Here is a 15007-nt window from a genome sequence, read left to right as displayed (position 1 = left end):
GGTGCCTATATGCTCTGATGATTTTTGTTAAAACTGGAACTGAAAAGAAACACATTTTTGCATGTTAATCTTTGTCACTCTGGCACATTATATGTGGAAAGTCATATTCTTAATTCTTAAAGAGATAAATTAACATTAAATATTATATATCATATTTATAATATGAAATATGTATTTATATGTAGATATTAAATAGTATATTCATATTTAAATAGTATTTATCTAATTTTAATATATTATGCATAATATAATAATTTTATATAGAAACGCTCTGATGATTTTCGTTAACTTTAACTCAAAACAAAACATGTTTTTGTACATGTTTTATATATATATATATATTTCTGAAGGATCATGTGACACTAAAGACTGGAGTAATGGCTGATGAAAATTCAGCTTTGCATCACAGAAATAAATTATATTTTAAAGTATATTAAAATAGAAAAACATTATTTTAAATTGTAATAATATTTCACAATATTTCAAAAAAAATCCGTTTTTTTTATCAAACAAATGCAGGTTTGATGAGCATATAAATAATTATTTCAAAAATATAATAAAAAAATTGTAAAGTTACCAAACTTTTGACCGGTACTGTAATTCCAATCTAAATAAGATTTATATTTGCCTAACTCCCTAAAGTATAACATTTCAAAACCCAGAATATGCTATTTTGTTCTGAACTGCAGGTATGTTGATGATGTATGCAGAAAGGGGGAACACTCTAGAGAGCAAGTGTTCGGAGATGACGACCAAAACACACAAGCCCGACTGCTTTCAATTATAGTTTGGATACAGCGATTGAGTCCCTCATGAAAATAATAGAGCCCGCTTTGATCCATTCCACTGAGGGGAAAAGGGTGCGGGCCATGAAAGATTACAGGAAAAAAATAATTATTGTATCAATGAGGCCCACATAAAACTTTATAGGCTTTTGAGGCACAGGGGGTTGAAGGGAAGCAAGTCCTAACGATGGTAGTCACTAGCGCTCATTTGCCAGATTTTCCTTTTTTTAGCAGCTTTTAATGGCTTGGTTATAGTCTGGGCTGTTTTATAACTTAAGGCAGCCTGTGTCTCACTGTGCCTTTGTTATATTTCAGAGGAGCCCGAACACACTGCAACTTCATTTGCGTAATTTACTTTCATATGCTAGATAGCGTGTGCATTTTAGTGCACTTAGCAGCGAGCGCTAACTCTTATGAGTTCTGACAGGGTTGTTCTGGAGCGAAATCAGCAGCAGACTGGCATTAACCCCACCTCCCTGCTGGCAGCACAGATAGGTTAGATGGGGCCTCGATTAAATTAATTTGACTTCATTAGCAGAAACCTGCTACAGTCAGAGCACCCGCAGTGTTGCTGTAGAGGGGCATTGGGAGACGCCTGGCAGAGGATCGTAGGAAAGCTAACACATGGCCTTGACAGCCGGAATATGCAAGCCCATGGACGGAGGGATGGCTGCCAAATGAGTGTGATGTGCGTCAGTAGCTTTAGGGGAGCTCCATCAACGCCCACCCTCAACCCTGATGCACCATAAGGCTATGATGCTAAGTTGCAATCCAGTGCTAGTTCTGTCAGTTTGGACCTACCGGCCTAAAAATGCCCTGTCATTGTTTTACAACAGTATTGTGTTATACATTTTTGTTTTTCTAGTAGGCAAAATGGAATTTTTTACACACTAGATAAAGCTATGATGGATAGGAACACATTAGGCCCGAAACACACTCTACTCAAGTACATAAAAATCAGTCTTTTTTCTACGCTTAGTTAGATTCCAAATGTGTTCCAGATCTCTATTCATTTCGCAATACCTACATGTTGTAAATTTTTATGTATTTTACAGCAGAGCAAGAATTTGCCTGAATAACTACACATTTGGTTTAAATGCGAAAAATTTAATTTATTCTATCGCCCCCTTGAGTACTTGAGTTAGTTAGCGCCTAGTCTCGCGTAGCCAGAAGGTCTGGATTCCATTGCAACTTCTATTGGCCAAGGACCACCCAAGAGGACGTGTGACCGACATGTAAAGCAACCAATCACAGTTTGTTTTGCTCCACGTCATGTTTAAGGACGTGAAAATATAAAGTCGAGGTCCCTACAATAACAGACTGGCGTGCATTTAATAAATTATTCATTTTGAGAATGTTGTGCAACTTAACTGCAACAAAGGCTGAGCCTAGTTAGTGCCAGACTAATTCAAGAGTGCACATAGTGTTGTACTGATGACATATTTTTGTAGGCTAACCCAGTTAGCATCACCCAGTTCCCTCATCAAAAATAGGATTTTTCTAATGGCTTTTGAATTATTGCAGAAAATAACCTCTGTGACCAACTAATGACTGTTACATGTTTAGTTCATCATGATAATCTTCACAAATTAACACAACTTTTTTATGAATTTCAAAGCCTGAAATACAATCTGCAGAAGTAAACAACTAAACGTAGGCTATAAACGAAGAACACCATTGGACTTCACTTTACCACCACTTTTAAAAAAAAGTTTTATTTAGAATAGTGTAAAATAGCTTGTTAACTACAGACCTTATTTCAGGCATTTAACCAACAAACTTGACTTTGGGACAATGAAACGGGAAGTGCTAAAATGCTAACTCATTTCTCAGTCATCCCTGCAGGACTGTATTGACAGTGCATTGGCCAGGCCCTTGCATTTCCATCTGTGAACTTGTGTAAAAATGTTTCTAACCTAAAATGCATCTTGTCAAATAAAACAAGCTGGAATAGAGCGAATTGGTTTTCTGGAACAAATGTTCAACCAAACATTCTGAAACAGATGCTTCAGTCTATCATTTGTCTGTCTTATAATTATTTTGCTTGATTTTAGTATTTTGACAAACAACATTTTGTTAACATGTAGACTTATGGCAGAAGTGGGGAAAAAGTTGTGAATCTCAATATAACTGGTAGGTTTTAATAGTGCTCGGTTCTAATAGGTAAATACACTGACAATGATTAACTGTAATCTTTTTACTGTATTTTTGGTCAAATAAATGCAGCCTTGGTGAGTTTGTTGATTGAATTGCACATTTTTGGCATGTATTTTAGTCATTTTGATGTCAGGGTTAAGAGTACTTAGATTGTGAAACTACAGTTTGGGGCCTTTTTATCAAAGCGTGACGTATGAATTAGTGGTCCTGCCAAATGCAGATCCAAGGGCTTCGGTTTTTGAACAGTGTCAGTGAAATCACAGAACACGTAATGAAAGAACACTGTTATGGTCTACAGAAGCAGAGATGAGGAGGCTGGCATTCTGCGCTGACCTGTGCTCATGTGGGAGTGTGGGGATAAATAAATAACTTTGTAAATAAATAAATAATGTTAGCTGTAACTCCAGCCTGGCCTGCGGTAGCCAGAAGGCGGTAAGTTTTCTCTGTCTGGCGTAGACGCGAGAGCTCTTTGATCAGGAGAGCGTCTGAAGATTCGCTCCACATCTGCACACGGGGAACGAGCCTCAAACTGCCAAGAAACGTTTTAATGACGGCAGGATTAGAGAATGAAAGGCAGCTCCAGATGGTGGACGGCACAGAGCTGCGTCCGCGGTGGGTTTTTTTTAAACTGCTTTTTTATTGATAAAATATGGGGTGAAAAATTGCGCGGGGCTTATTAGGCGTCCCGCTGCACTGCCGCTCAGCTGGCCAAGCTGTTCGCTATGGCCTCTGTCCAAACACGCTTCCATAAATTTTTAGAAGCGCCTTTAAATCTACGAGATCCTGGCTTGTTAAGCCCAACCCACACTCCTGTCCACCTCCCTTTAGTCTCCTTCTCTCCTTCCCACAGGCCTTGAATCCTCAATCCTAGCATCCAACACAGATTTTTTTCTCACTCTCATTTTAGGCTTTTCACTTGGGCTTTTTAAATGTATTGGATGAAAGCTGTTGTTGGCTTGGATTTGGAGATGGAATACGAAAGAGCAGGAGGATAAAGCAGGGGAGGTTTGGTAGGGGAGAGTCCTTCTTTTCAGGCTTGTTATGATGAGCCAAGCAGCAATGTTTAGCTCCTTAACAACTTAATTCCTGCATGATTTCATTAGTTGTCGGCACTTCCTGAAGCGAAGCGAGGAACTAGGGTGATTAATCAGATACATGCAGCACTCTCCTATAGCTACTAATCAGAGACTAAAACAGACACATGGCTTGGGCGGAGAAATTTTGACTAGGTGTGAATGTTCTCTTTGTTGATAATTAGATTACAGGAATAGTATTGAATCTGTAAGACTGTAAGCGATCATATGTCCACAACCCTTATTCTGGCCCTGTCTGAAGTGATCCACTTTAAGAAATTGAAACAAGCATCTACATATTCTATCCAGTGTAAACAGGACACTGGTTCTATTCCGTCTTGATGCAGCACAACGCTCATAGTGTAGACGGATGTGTCGTTTAATGATTTAATGCCAGTGGGCAATGATGTAAAACTATTCATTGATTTATTGTTCTAGAGGCAATCATATGCAAATATTATTGCCTGTGTGACATCACAGATCCCACAACATCCAAAATGAGCCATTTTTAGAGCTTTGTTACATAAATGCTATTGTTATATATTTATAATGAGACGGGTGGTTTAAGCTATAAAGCTTGCAGGAGGTTTTAATGTTGCAAAGATCACTTTCGTGTCAAAAGATCAAGGAAAATTTTATTTCTCATGTCATGACTCCCTTAAGCAATTTATTTAATTTGAACGTTAAACTCAAACTTTGACAGTTTTGAGAGAATGTAAGCTTGAACGTACTCATAAACGGCACACATGCTCCAGAGCTGGAGGCAGCAGAGAGGCTGATTTCAGCTGTTAGGAAGACATGAATAAGTTTGGGGGAAGGGGGGTTTGGTTATGTGTGTTCTCTTTTCTGTATAATGTAAAAAAAAAAAAAAAAAAACTTGATCAAAAGAAAGACATGAATAAACGGGGTTTGGCCCTGTCCCAAATGGCGCACTTCATATGCACTTACGGTCTTGTTGACTAACAATGGCCGCCACATGCACATGATTGCGAAGTCGTAATTGTAGGTTTCAGAAGGGTGCTCACGAGCTCTGCTGTCAATATGCGCCTTCAGTCCACACTTTTTTGTCAAGCCCGCACTGAAGCGAACTCCGCAGCAGACAGTCAAAGAAAGTGCAGACTCGTAAGAAGACAGTGGGGGTTTAGGGTGCCATTTGGGACAGGGTAGAGGTCTTTGCAGGTTCTAAAATCTGTACCCGACACGAAATGACCGACAAGGTTCAGGCTTTATTAAGCTTATATTCAGAGAATGAAATCCATAGAGAACTGTAAAGTAGCGTGCAGTCCTACGTCACCGGACTATTTGCCTAATCTTCACGGTACTTAAGACCGCGGTGGAAACACAGACAGCAACATGTCTGGGGGGAAAGTTCCTGGGGCAAATTGTTCCGGGTAATTTCGGTGGAAACGTGGCTAAAGAAACTAAAACCCACAGCTTCACTATTAGTAGCAAGACGCTGCCAGGTGCATTCATATTAATGTAATATTTACTGTGCTACTTTATCTATATCTGATTTAGAACAAGCAGAAATCTGTGAGAAATATAACAACTCAAAGACAAAAGAACTGATAAAAATAAAGCTGTTGTGTAGGAGCGCTGTGTAATATGCCATAGCTGTGCACAAGGCAACCCACGTTCGAGTCTCAGCTCGAGGTTCAGGCTTATTTGTTCGTCAATGACGTCATCAGCGACTAGTCGACTCGACTTTCATCACATAAATGTCAACTTAAAAAAAATGTCAAACCACTTACAAACAACTTACTTCAAACCCTATTGCATGTAGAAGCACGGATTCAGAGAGACCTTAAAAAAAGTGAGACAATAATGTTTTCATAGAAGTCGTTGGACCCAAATTCGTGCTGTTCTCGGTCGGATCTCGGGTTTTCGGATCCAAGTGGACCCGTGAAGACCTCTACTTTGGCTGGTTTAACTCCTACTTGTAGATGATGTAACAACATCTTTCCACATTCCACTGCCATTAAAAAAATATATTTATTCCAAGATACACATAAATAACAATATATAAATGCGTGTGTGTGTCTGTGTGCGTGTGTTAAAATATTATATCATTGAGGTTTTACCAGTGCTGAATAGCTTTCTCCAGGTATTGTAGACCTCCTTAAGCAAAACATGAGTAAAAATTACTCCGTGTACCTTTAAGGTCAATGTAATGTGTTTATAAATCTCATTGGAAATCTACTTTATCCAGAGGTATTGTCGACCCTGACCACTGCTGAACATTGATATTTATTCTGTCATATCCCTTTAGCTAGCTACACCAGATCATCATCAATAAGTGCTGTTACGGCTGACAGGACATCGAATAACAGCCGACAATTTGTCTTTGTATTCCTCAAAATCTGTCCCTTCTTCTGTTTGCTGCCGACAGCTTAATGGACTAATTTGTAAGTGTGAGAGAGGATCGAGTTATTGGATGTGTTATAATTTGACAGAGACAGGCCCTGATGCCTTTACCACAGATGCCTCCTTTTCCTTTTGCACTTCTCCTATTGTGCCTATCCTTTTGTTTTTTCCTTCCTGCTGAGGATAGAGAAGAGGGAATGGTGGATGAGTTTTGAAAGATTGTTGATGTTCCCCAATCAATTCCTCCCTCCATTTTCCCCATCCATAATATTACCTTCATGCTAAGCCCAAAGGGGACTTTTCGTTTCCAGAGCAGAGAGTGTCTGAAGCATAGGACACATGGAGGCTTCTGGGACTGTGAAATGAATGGAGAAGGGGGATATAGAAGAGAGCTTTGAGGGCTATAACATGAGTTATTTATCAGGTTTGTGTGTTAGCGAGTGAGTGAGGAAAGAAAATGAGTGAATGAAACTCGGAGTGCACTCAGAACTAATGCAGTACTTGATGACTCGTTGGATTCATGCACTTTTAGGAAGTGTAGGCAAAGAGCAGGAAGAGCATTAATACAAACCAACAGGAAAGATGAATGCACTGTAATTTTCTACCATGGGTTACGGTGAAATGTGCCACAAAAAGGGACTCCTGTGATGAAATTGTACATAATGAGGGAAAATTAATACATTCATGTGACCATTTGTGCAAGCTTAGAATAAATTATGTGCCGGAGCTGATAGCCTTATGGGCAGCACTCCGACATGTAGCGTGTTTGCACTTCGGGTGACCCAGGTTCGAGTCCCGGCTCGGGTACCTTTCTTGTTCATTAACATGCCTAAGACTTTTGCACAGTACTGTGTGTATATATACATACACTGTAAAAAAAAAAACGGTGAAAAAACGGTATTATTCCGGCAGCTGGGGCGCCAGAAAATTACCGTAAAATAACGGCAAAAAACAATCTCGTTAAAATACAGTAATTTTCCATAATTAAATAACAGATTATATCTTTAATATTACATAAAATCTTATGTAATTATTGGGATTTTTAACGTTTAAAAAAAGTCATATACACCTTTAAAACAATTAAATACTGTAAATTTAAGGTTTTATACAATTATTTTATATAATAATGCTGTCTATCTACAGTAATTTTCTTTTAATATAGTTTTTCTGTGTAAAATAACAATGAAATTATGTATAAAAAATGCACACAAGTACATAAATTCAAATACAAATGTTTGTAAATTTACAGTTTTTATTTTTATTTGTACCGAGTACAGAATACCTGCACATTTACAGTATTAGTAATTGAACAAACACTAAACATCAAGATAAGTGATTGATAGGAAATAGATGGTTAGTATATAATTTAGAACATGTAAATATATCCACAATAAAAAGCAATTACCGTATACCTTTACAGTATAACTTATTTTAACATTTACAATTACATTTTATCCAAAGTGACTAACCAATTAAGATAATAATTAAAGATAATAAAAAGCAACAAGTGCAGTGACAAGTCCCAGTTAGTCGCACAGTACACATAGCAAGGTTTTTTTTTTTTTTTTTTTTTTTTTTTTAACAAAGATATAGTATTATTGGGTGAAGTGTTTATGAAAAAGATGGATCTTTAGCAGTTTCTTGCAAATGTGTTGAGTTGCGCCGGTCATTCCACCACCAGGAAACAGTCCAGGTAAATGTCAGTGAAAGTGGTTTTGTGTCTCTTTGGGATGATGGCACCACAAGGCGCCGTTCACTTGCAGAACACATGCTTCTGGAGGACACATAGATCTGAAGCAGTGAGTTTAGGCATAGGGCTACCTTTAAAGACAACTCTTGCTGCAGCATCTGGATCAGTTGCAGAGGTTTGACTGATACTGGAAGAGCTGCCAGGAGAGCATTACAATAGCCCAGTCTGGATAGAACAAGAGAGTTGTGTAGCTCCGATAGGAAGGGCCTGATCCTCCTAATGATAAGGCAAATCAGCAGGATCACAGCAAGTATGTTTTGGCTGAAAGTTGAACCATAAGTAGTTCTGTCTTGGCAAGGCTGATTTGAAGGTGAAGGTCATTCATCCAGCAAGAATTTTCCATCAGGTAGGCTGAGATGCGAGCAGCAACCGTCAGATCATCTGGCTGGATTAAAAGGTAGAGATATGTGTCATTAAGATATTAGTGATAGGAAAAGTCATGTTTCTAAATGACAGAGCCTAGTTAAAAAAAAGAAAGAAAGATGGGTGGAATCTAACACAATCGTAATCTTGCTGTAGCAAATCCAAACCTTGTGCATACTTTTAGTGCAATCATATGGAATCAGAAGACTGTTATGAACATATGGAATCAGAACCATTATGATTTTTATGTTTTAATGAATTCTTCCCATACCTTGTTTGCCATGATCATCTGCTTTCCACGTGACCTGAAATCACACACACACACAAGTTATTTTAAAACTCAGTATTAGATTTACACATGTCAGAATATGTTCCATTGGGACAATGCAAAAACTCAACTGACTATGATCTTGAAGCTGAGCTGGAAAGGCCAGCAGTAATATTTTGAGCTGCCATGTGATTTTAGCTAAGTTACATTTATAGAAAGTAACATTAAATGAATATGATTTACTGTGACCTAGACCTAGATACACCTAGGGGTTCATCATGTTGTATTCATATTCTAGTCTTCCTGTTCTAGGCTTTCCTGTATCATCAACAAGTACGTTAAGTTACAGACAGTATTTCGATTTCTTAACGGTCTTAATAAAGTTAGTCATGTTAACTATTACGAAATAAACAAAAGAAACACAGTAGGCCTATTTTTAGTAAAACTGTGGCTATTACAATGGTAAAAAAAATCAGCTAAAAACGTGTTTACTACAATTTTACTATAAAAAAATAGAGTAAAAAAAAAAGTGTACAAAAAAAAATAAAAAATTTGAAAAATAAAGTTTTCAGCTTCCAGACATGGTTTCAAAATGTCCCGCCATTTAAGAGATTGGTTTAATGTTACTGACTATCATAACGAAGATTTTATACAAAATTATGGACTTTAATATGAATAACAAGTCTACTAAAGATTGTTTTAGGTCTATAAGTTAACAAGTAAGTTAGAGTGGGTTCAACTGATCTTTCTTAACACAGATCGATAATTGAAAAGACCCATGCTGCATTTGTGTTTTGCCCTCGACGCCAGTTATGACTGAACATAATTTAAGAATGCTAACGTTAGCATGGAAACAGTCTAACCACTTAACACAAATGTAATATAAATATCATTTACATGTAGTATTAGACTCTTACCTCAGCCGTTGATCGGTCGGGATGAGGTCTGCTGTGACGAACCAGGCTCACTGAAAAAGGGCGCGTTATTTCCGGACTGACTGACACCAGACTACAACTAATATGTGTTCAGCAGCGCTCCTGCTCACGGCTGCTTCTGTCGAATACGATTATAGCTCTGAATTCAAATCTCCCGCTGCGCTTGCCCTTGACACAGATCGACGACAGAGACAGATTTGTAGCTAACCGTTGTGGGCTGGGCGGGACTAAGCAACGAAACGTAATGGCGGATAATTTGAATCTGCGCGCGGCCGCGCGCACACACACACACACACACACACACACACACACATTCAAACGCACACAAAGCCACGCAATGTGCAGCAACGCAGATTTGGAAAAACGATTCATAAAAGACATAAAATATAGGCCTAAATGAAATTTACGGGCAAATACAAATGATGATCAAAATGAACATCTATTTGCAAGACAAAATTAAAAGATTATAAATAATTAAATAGGCCTGCCTAATGTGTGGACAAATCTTAAAACTCACTTTAACCCCCACATGCTTAATAATCTTTAAGGAAAACATGTTAAGTGACTGCTGATTTCTGCAGTTATACCTTATTTTCTTTGTTTTCTAATTCCACAGAAATAATCTGTAAAATATTACTTATTTTTTTATGTAAAATTACACATAACCCTATAAAATTACAGATAATTTCCTTTAAAAAACGTTAAATTAATGTAAAACCACAATAAAAGCAATTACCTGTAAATTTAATAGTGGATCTTTAAATTACAACAAATATCTGTAAAATAACAGGTATTCACTGTATAATGACAAAACGGCAAAATTCTGTAAAAAATACAGACAGTTTCCTGTAAATTTACAGTTTTTTTTTACAGTGTACATATGTATATATACATACATATATATATATATATATATATATATATACATACATACATACATATATATATATATATATATATATATATATATATATATATATATATATATATATATACATACACATACATATACATACATACATATACATACACATACACATACACATACATACATACACATACACATACATATACATATACATATACATACATACATACACATACATATACATATACATATACATACATATACATATACATATACATACATACATATACATACATATACATATACATACATATACATACATATATATATATATATATATATATATACATACGTACACGTACACATACATATACATATACATATACATACATACATACACATACATATACATATACATACACATACATACATATACATATACATACATATACATATATATATATATATATATATATATATATATACACACACACAGTACTGTGCAAAAGTCTTAGGCATGTTAATGAACAAGAAAGGTAATGCTGTACTAAGGTATGTATATATATATATAGTACAGCATTCTCTCGATTCACACTGTATATATATTATACTGTATATATTATGTTTTTGAGGAACGAAGAAGTTATAGTCTAGAATTTGTCTTCAAGTCATAGCCAACACTATCTTAAATAGCCTGTGCGTAGCACTTCATCTTTAATAACATTAGATTTTGGCCAAATGACAGGAAAAAATTAGCGCCCACATAGTTACAATAAACATGTTAAACTTAAACCTGTAAGATGATGAAAACGTAATGTGATGCACTTACTGCCTCAGATGCGGCCGTTCTAATGACAGACAAAACATGTATGTCCGAAATTCCCAGAATTTGCTGGTAACTCCATTTGAGCTTGATTTTGGTAAAATATTAATATAACGATACATGCAAGTGTCTGACCATATATAAAGCCACAATTTCAGCTTTGAAAATGCAGTTTAATTATTTATAAAACACATTTACAGTGTTTTTTCCATTTCCTGAAAGGAGCGTTTTTGAAGATACAAGGTTTCCACTCTACATCGGCAATATATAATATTTCCTCTATTATTTGAGTGAAATTATTAGTTTAGTTACTCTTTCAATTAAAGTAACATAGTTACATTGTACTTACTCAAATAAGTGCTGAGCAATATTAATGAACTACTTGTACTTACTATAGAGTTACAGTTAGGGTAGAGTTTGGTTTAGGGTTAGTTACTTCTTGTAATTATGTATAATTTACTTTTATTACTCCAGTAAGTACATGTAGTAACTTGTAACTAGGTCACCTTAAAACAAAGTGTTACCATTAGTCTTCACATGTCTTGACAAAACTCTGTACACACTGTATTGTCTTTTTCATGACATTTGACTTTTGTATTCATATTATGACATAATACAATGTAAGTTGACCCAGGCTTTATTGCCTAGCCTTAAACCCATATTGCCTAAAACTCATCAAATCAGCATGTCAAATTTCTATGTCTATATGCTTACAATAGCTATTTACATGAATACTTTGTTACTGGAATAGAAAGGAATTTGACTGCTGCTTTGTTGTAGTAAAGCTTAGAATTTGTTTTGTGTTACGGTGATATGATATTATTGAAGCAATTTTTTATGATGTAACGTTAAGGGTAGAAAAGGGCACATAGACATAACCGCTGCACAGTCCATGTTATTGCATTTAAAATCACTGTTCAGTATGTTCTCACTGGTCCATCAGGTTTAAATGTCTTTTAAATCTTTTTCCAGTTCAGGGACCCATAACATTACGATGAGCAACTGCAATTCAGACAGATTGTTTCATAAGGTCACTTCCTCTCCACTGCACACATCCAGAGTAAGCCTCCATTGTCTGATTGTGCAGTCGTGTATGTGTGTTGTAGTGAGAGAGATACTCTCTTCTTTATTTTTCTCCACTGTGCTGGTTATTACCTCGGCTGTAAATATTAGATGTTCCTGGAACAGTGTCTCTCCTTGTTAAGCGTGACCCCTCCCCCCCACCCACCCAGCCCTCCCACATCATGCCTCAGGGTTAATAGTAAGTACATAGAGCGCTTTCGGGCAGGTAGGAAGACCCTGTGATGGTGACCCTTGTGAAATCTTTAATGGCTTGTGTATATAAAGGTTGTGCCTCTTGGTAATGTCGCTCAAACCAACGGTCTGTCACGTACATGTCATATTTTCCGAAGGACTGGCTTGTGGGTTTGAGATGCATGCATGTGTAAACCCCGCATCTCTCCTAATGTTGAATGTTTCATTTGTGTTACTAGTGGCACCAAATGTAATTGCAACAATAATGTTAATATTTTTTTATTTTTTTTGCAAAAATGTAAAAATATTATATCTAGATATCAATTGCATGGCTATGTATCCAAAAAAAGCATCCAATGCGTTCACCCTAATTGAGATGCTTACTGTTTTTGTGCCACATGAATATCGCTCTGATTGCATCTAAAAGCCAGTAAATCTTGCTGAAGTTACTTAATGGTTTGACTTTTTGATTTTTTATATTTAAATATGATGATTGTACATTTGTAAATGAGAAAGGTTGTACAAGGTTGTTTTTTTTAATAATGAAAAAAAAAAAAAATGAAACCAGTTTATGTCAATATTACTATATCAAGGTTCACTAACACAACCTTTTTTCAGTGTTATAAAAATACCCAGGTGCATCAATCCATAAACTGAAGAATATTCTGAACCTTCGAATTCTCAGACTTTTTAGAAGAACTGAAAAGACCTTGGTAATCATTCGTTTTGAATTTATAAATTGAATGCTCTCTATAGAGGGTGTAAAAGTCTTGTAGCCTTTTATCTGTGGCATAATGTTCTGTCGCAGGAGCGGTTTAACTTTGAAATAAAGTAGGCTAGAATTATGATCCCTTACAAGTGTTTAGCAGTGCTACAACATTGGTCAGTTGGAGTAATTGGCCAATTTTGCTAGGTTCTTGCTACAATTATAAAAATAATGTGCCTATATTTTATAAGATTTCTGGAAAAAATGTGAATCTGGATGCTGTTGTTCAGTATAAAGCAGGGCTTACAGTATTGTCTTAACCGCACTTTGGTATTAGATGTTCAGGTATTTGAGGGAAACAGACTTTATAATGAATGCGCCATAATGGGACAGCAAGTGCTAACATAATGCCCTTTATTGTCTGCCATACCAAATGCACTGCCGTTTACCCAGGGCGCCATCTCAGATTCTTTGAGATATGTTCAGTCTGGCTGTGGGCCACTGGTATTGATGCATATCTGGAGCTACAGACAATCTCCCTGTTGTGCGGCAGTCCCAGCTTTCAGTGGGTCAGCGAATAGGACATATAAGCCTCTGGGCCCTCGGGTATTATGGTCGCATGAGAAGCCCTGGACTATGTGCATAAAGTAAATGTCTTATTCTGAATTCACTCGGTGGCCTTTTATGAAATGAGAAGTTGGATATAGAGATATTTGGCTGATGCTACTATTTTCTGCCAGGAAGCACATGATTTCATTCCATTTTATTTATAAATTCCTGTGAACATGCATCTTCTTCCCACCAATATGATTACGTCCGCTACTGTTCCCCTGTACTGTTATCTGAAAACGTAGCACCAAAACCTTTTTGCTTTCATGTGCTCTTTATGAATTATATGCAAAATTGGCATTTTATTTGTATGTATGTAATTATTTTAAAACATCACATAATGGACATTGCAGTTGCACCAGCCATATTATACTAAGCAGTGGACAAATTCGTTGGAACATTTTTACTAAATGTGCATGCAACTCCTCTCACCCTGCACATATTCTTTTTCTGAAGGAAATGTGAGTGGTGCTTTTCTGTGCAAAACTCATCACCATCATGTTGGTAGTAGCCAGGGTGTTGCTATGCCATTTATAAGGTGGTCTACAATGCGTCATCTCAGAGGAATAGACCACATTCATTGGGGTATGTAAGGGTTAGGATTTGGTGTGTGACCTTGGGTTCTATACTAACCTATGAATTTTAGAAGTAATGTAAAAGACTGATCACAAATAAATTGCTGTTTGTGCATGTGTAGGCGGGTGTGTGCGAGAGAGAGAAAGAGATACGCACAATGGTGGTGCATTATGGGTAAAGCTAGAGTATACAAGGCTGTAGAGATGGGGAAAGTGGCGTAACCAGCTCTAGATTGCTAGTGACAGGCTGATACTTCAACACTTACGGCTGCAGCTTTGATTTAATCACAGACCTGTCATTTGTTATTTGTCTGCCTCTCTCCACCAGAGCTGAGCCTGATCAACGGTCCCTTCCCTTGAGTTTCCCCCCCCCCCCCCCCCCCCACACACACACCTCCACCCCCGTTACGTCTAAATCCTCCATACGAATTAGCACCTCCCTCTGTGTGCTGGTGAGGGAGTTGATCAGAGATGGAC

General features: G+C 36.9%; 1 protein-coding gene and 1 long non-coding RNA gene across 14 annotated transcripts in view; one reads left to right on the top strand and one right to left on the bottom strand.

The window, feature by feature from the left end:
* fbrsl1 (fibrosin-like 1) overlaps positions 1-15007 on the top strand; it is a 301880-nt gene that overhangs the window by 207503 nt on the left and 79370 nt on the right. The gene's annotated exons all lie outside the window — the stretch shown is intronic.
* Positions 7742-9870, bottom strand: LOC309499243. Its single transcript, XR_014206164.1, has 3 exons — positions 9678-9870; positions 8764-8797; positions 7742-8514 (listed from the first exon to the last, which is right to left on the bottom strand). It is a non-coding gene; the product is annotated as an uncharacterized lncRNA (long non-coding RNA).

The sequence above is a fragment of the Leuciscus leuciscus genome, assembly GCF_965113295.1.
Source record: "Leuciscus leuciscus genome assembly, chromosome: 5".
NCBI lineage: Eukaryota > Metazoa > Chordata > Actinopteri > Cypriniformes > Leuciscidae > Leuciscus > Leuciscus leuciscus.
The sequence above is the reverse complement of the archived record's forward strand: the minus strand, read 5'-3'. Positions and strand labels throughout refer to the sequence as shown.